Raw genomic sequence first — 5,844 nt, 5'->3', positions numbered from 1 at the left:
ACCTCCCGAGTTGGGCAATGGAATTGTTGACAAAATAAGTTAATTGTCACAAATAAAACATGCCATAAAGAGTAACGCATGCATCACAAATCCTATTCAATTGTTGTTTTAAATGTGGAGATCCCACGGTTACACTAAAACATAAATTATAAAGACGCCGTGATTAGTCCAACGGTTTCTCGCGTCAATAAATACAAAATCCAATAATCAAAGTTCAGCCGCATTCTTAAAGTTCTGCCACTCGGACAAAAATTAGGTTCAAGGTTATTATTGCTATGAACTAACCACGAACACCCCGATTGAGATTGACCATGAGAGCTGATGCATCCATCTGAGAACCTCTCATTCCTGAACCCGTTCTCCCAGAATATCCACCGGTTCCTCGTGACTGACCTGACCGGTCCCTTTAAGCCTGTCCTAACATCATAGGTCTACCACCACCACTATGCGCTGAACGTCCAGTACCACCTTGTCTACCCTGATTGTAATGACAAGTCCGGCCACCTGCTGCTGCCGCCGCCGCCACCACCAGCAGTTCCGGAAGCATAGTCCTGGTTATCCCGTCGCCTTAGTGGAAGATCCAATCCTCCACCACCAATTCTTGCCTCTACAGCCCTTTCATTGCTCTCGGCAAGTATTGAAAGCTTTTCTGTCAATTGGAATGCCAAAAGCCTGCAGCCTTGAGTATTCAACATCACTGGTACCAGCTTGCATGGAGTCCTTCATTAACCATCATCTTGCTAACTATGCTATGAATCTGGGAGTCTGAGAGGTCAAACATTTTGGTGAGCTGGTCCAAGCTTAGTGTATCCTATGATGAACAGTAAGTAAAAAGGTAAGTTATCAAAGCTTCTTCCTTGATCTTAGCTTTCAGCATTTCCAGCACACTCTCCGAATTTCTAAGGAGCTTCCAAACATCAAGAGAATTAATGACGTCAAAGGCCTTCTGGAAATCTCCCTTGCAAAAAGCCCTGGTGGCAGCCATTACATGGTCTCCAACATTTTCTGGGGGACCTGTAAATGTCTGCCTCTCATTCACTTCAAGCAAATGTCTGACGTCTTACTTATCACCTTGCGCTTGGCATCAAGGGAGTTGGCAGCCATGTTGGGAACCTCAAGAAGCATGGCACATATCAAATGCACAGCCTCTAGAAGCTCAAGGTTTATGTGCATATGGTATGGCATCTGACACCTCCTTTCCAACCTTTCCTGATACAATCCAAAGTTCAAAATGGATAAGTCCTTGAATAATTGTATGATGGGTGTCACTTGCATGCATTTAAGGGCTGACACAAAGGTTCATGGATGAACATTAATGGTTAGATATATACTAATTATTTCCCGAAAAAGGAACAGGTCAGCAAGAAACATACAACCAGATTTTCATCCAAGTTCGTTGTAACCCTTGTTTACGCTACTACATTTCTTTCCATAACTTAAACCATCCAATGCCCAATAGAAACTGTTTAAGAGAGATCCTTTCAACCCCAAGGGAAATAATGTCATCTAACCAACCAATTTAAAACTATTCACTAAAACTTCACACCTACATAACATTAGGCATGCAAAAACATCATATGCAAACAATAAAAAACAACAATACCATAGACTCAAGGCTTATCAATTAAATCTATTTAGGATTACAATCTGTCAAGGAATTATATAATGATCAATAACTGTTCTGGGGTTTTCTCATGATATCGACTTTGTGCAAGCAATTCCTTGACCCTGCTGCCTGAATATAGTTCAGAAAGGCAGCCATGTGCTTCAGCAATTAGTCCAATGCGGAAGGCATAGAGTCCAACTTGTGCCATTGCGCGGTTAAAAAGTATCTGTGTTGAAACATCCATATGCTGAATATTATCCTGCAAATGACTCATCAATAGCAAATCACGAGCTATTGAAAACTCATCCTGAGGGGCATGGTTATAAATATCACAAAGCATGGCATGGGCTTTGGTCCTCTCATCTCCACTTTTGTATATGATAGTCACTACGATATCCATCAGCGCTCTGCTATTATCAGGAAATGTGGGCTTCCGAGACACAAGCTCTGGAGTAACAACAAATGAGGATGGACCCCAAGTTTCCTCAACTTTAGTCTCATTGCCATCTTTTTCTCCTCCATCCGATAGCTCACCAAGTTTCCTCATAGCATCATAACCTCTTGAGGCTTATAATAGACATGTTCAACACGCCTTAGAGCAACCTTGGCAGCAGACTTCAAATCACCAATACGCTCTAAACATTCCAAAACGTTCTGTGCAAGAACCAAAACATAGGTTCATCTCTCAGTCTCTCCACATACGAGTGTGTGGATCAATGCACTGCAAGCTCTTGAAGTACTCATTATCTATTCTCTCAAGGAAGGCACCAAATTTCCCCAAATACGAACTGTGCCATCATAATCTGCTCCCTTCTGGGTTTCATTCTCATCAGGTTCAACAATATCATCGACCACAATGTTAGGGTACTGAACAAGAATGTCCAATATAACAGGCATATTTTGTACACACTTCTTCCATACATTTATAGGAATGTGTCCACTGCGCAGATATACGCTGAAAAGGATCTCAAGCTTCTCAGCAATCTTGGCAACCTTTGTCAAGAAGGTAATTTGCTCCACCTGCTCAAATTTCCGGTTCCCTTCCTTCCCCTAGCAGCCACGACCTCTTTAAACTTCTTGTTAACAATATCCCAGGTGATCTCACTAGGATCCTTCTTAAACTCCCTATCCATCAGTTTTTCTTTCTTGCTCAGTTTCTTTTCCCAAGCCCCATCAGCAGCAGCATCGTCCACTTTGTCCCCCTCATCACTAGACTCAGCTATTTGTGATGGGTCCTCAAACTCAGATCCAGATTCATCTTCATCCTCTTCTTCTTCCTCTTCTTCGAACTTCTCATCTTCACTCTCAGATTCTCCCTATACTTATTATCAATTCCTCATACTACTTATTCTTCTTCTTGAGCTTCTGTTTCATTGCAAACAAAGCCTCGTGATTACCACTGCTCATTTTCTTTTTCGCCTCCTTATTAGCCAAAGCCTCTGCTAAGAAATCCTCCAACATCACAAGACACTTGATATAAAGACTTGGAACTTTGTCCGACTCTGTACACGCTAACCTTCTCCAGATGTTTATTAATCTTGTCAAAACTCTCTGGTAAGCTAACCTAGACATTGATTTTCATTGCATTCTTCATCTGGTCAACTGTACTTGCCACCTCCTCAAAGCGCTTGTCTTTAGCAGATCTAACCACCCTCTTTTGCCCATCAGAATCATCGCTATCACTAGCATTTGCTTGAAGATATCTGCTTCCAGCTGCAGTGACCGGGGTTTCTCCGGCTCCCCCATTCTCAATTTCATCCTCAATATCACTCTCCTCTTCCTCAGTGTCACTACCGCCCTGTAGTAAATTGGTAAAGTTGAACAATTCAGAAAAATTCACAAACACCCTCTCCCCTAGAATACTATGTGAAGGGTATATATTTTAAATTAATTCGTGTAACAATAAAATTAAATAAACCTGAGTCCATAACTTGGATACCATTGGATTTTCTCTCTTCAAATCGAATTAGTTGAAAGCTGGCAAAAGAAAATAAGATATTCAGACTTTATCAAACAAATAAAACTTATAGGAGAGCTGGATGAACAAAATACGTGCTTAACAAAAAAAATTATGAATCTATAAATTCAATAAAGCAATTCAAGAATTCAGTTTAAAATTTTTCATATATTCACATGAGAAAATATATAAAATTTTCTCTATTTTTCATTTAGTTTATTTATTAACGTAGAAATAAAAAAGGTTTACCGGTCAGAAAATTATAAACGCCGAAGAAACACAAACGGCATCGACAGAAAAAAAAATGAAACGCCGTAAACGGCTGAAACAGCTGTTCATTCAACAAAAGAAAATAAGATTACCTGGATCTTGGAGGCTTTTATACGTAGAAGAAGAAGAAAGAGAGGATGAATAGAATTGAATGTTTAATTTTGTATCTATTGGACCTACTTTGCAATTTCTAGGAAATTAGGGCCACTGGGTTTAATTGCCCAATTTGAAGGGGATTATAGGGCACCATCATGTTCATCTGGTAGTCGTTGAGCGGAATTGTGGGAAATTAGACAAGCTTTACGACTTGCTAAAATTTTTGGGTGTCAAGCATATTCAGGTGTAACTGAATTGAATTTAAATGAATATATTTTATTTGTGTTCGTTTATCTATTACTAAATATGTTTATGTTCCGTTATTTTAAATTTTTAATATCATATTTGTGTTAATTTATTTATTTTTGAATATGTTTATGTTCATTCGTTTAGTATTCACGAACATATTCATTTATATGTTCGTGAACTTGTTCGTTTATATGTTCGCGAACATGTTCGTTTGTAAGCTAAAAATGGTAAAATTACACCAGTAGCGTTTAAAATCCTTAAACTTCATAGTTTAAACTTCAAATTTCACCACGTGCAATTTAGTCCATATATTCATCAATATTTAAAATGTAAAAAAATCTAAATTAGTTTATAAATAAATTTGTTCATGAATATAACAAATGAGTCTATAAGCGGGCTTTTTCATGAATATAAACGAACGAGTCTATCAATAAGCTCACAAACTCGTTTGCAAATATAAATGAATCGAACAAACATCTAGTCGTGCTTGTTCATTTATTAAATGAACATGAAAATTTTGTTTATACTCATTTATTTAACTTAATAAACAAAACATTATACGAAAAGTTTACCGAACACTCATCTTTGGCTAAATAGTAACTTAATAAACTGATCATACTTATTTTGAACACTTTATATCATGAGCATGCATGCAACATGTACAACACTCAAGGCAGGGATGATAACTAAGATTAAACTTTTAAATAAGTAAATTATTTGCATAAGAGCCTATTCAAAATGATGTAGTTATAAGAGCCTATCCACATAGTAATATAATGTAAATATAGGGACGGACGTAAGATTTTATATTATGGGGTGAACTTAAATTTAAGGGGGGCGAACTAAAATTTCAGGGTACGAACTAAAATTCTAAGGGGTGACTGCCCTAACCCGCCCCCTTCGGTCCGTTCCTTTATAGATATTTACATAATTACCCTCCCACTGTGAAAATGAAAATCTGAGAAACAAAATTATGAAAGAGAAAAGATAAGGGTTTTAAACGAAAGGGAAGATCGCATACTCCGTGTAGAAAAGATTCCATATGAATCCATGGAACCCTGAGATTGCTTCCTGCAAAATTTCAATCAAATATAATATCAGGAATGACCAAATTCTCATTCTCTGTTTTCATCATTGAAAACCTTCACATATGAAGGACTTATTGCAGTTTGAAGTTAATTAAAAGAAGGGGAAGAAAGAAAAACCCTCACAAATGAAGCTTAAAAACACTGGTCACTCCACTTTAGAATGTTTAACATCACAAGGATAAACGCATGATTTTATGCTACGAGTTCACGAAAATATATTATCAATAGAAAATAAAAAATATATATATCTAAATTAGATGAGAATTTAAAATTTTTAAGAGAACAACCGCCCTCATAGGTCCCCGAAGCTAAAAATGAAAATATAAGAGAGCTAAAATAGATCAATAGGCTGTTTACTGCCATAGGTTGCCAAACATATCGATATAGTCATGTAGACATGATCATCCGACAATTCAAAAGTAGGGATGTAAATGAGACCACACAAATCAGAACTATTTCCGTTCAATTTGATCAAAACTCGATCAACACTAGAATCGAATGGACTCGACTAGAGTTTTTAACGAGCCGAAACGAGCTACTTCATATCCGACTCAAAATGTCTGCAAGTAACTCGAAAA

At 37.5% G+C, this 5,844-nt stretch overlaps 1 pseudogene; it reads right to left on the bottom strand.

The window, feature by feature from the left end:
• Nucleotides 1-219: 219 nt before the first annotated feature.
• LOC120181126 lies at nucleotides 220-3,884 on the bottom strand (annotated as a pseudogene).
• Between the last annotated feature and the right edge of the window lie 1,960 nt (nucleotides 3,885-5,844).

The sequence above is a fragment of the Hibiscus syriacus genome, unplaced genomic scaffold (assembly GCF_006381635.1).
Source record: "Hibiscus syriacus cultivar Baekdansim isolate YM2019G1 unplaced genomic scaffold, ASM638163v2 tig00112508_pilon, whole genome shotgun sequence".
Taxonomy (NCBI): Eukaryota; Viridiplantae; Streptophyta; class Magnoliopsida; order Malvales; family Malvaceae; genus Hibiscus; species Hibiscus syriacus.
Note: the sequence above shows the minus strand (reverse complement) of the source record. Positions and strands in the feature narration are given on the sequence as shown.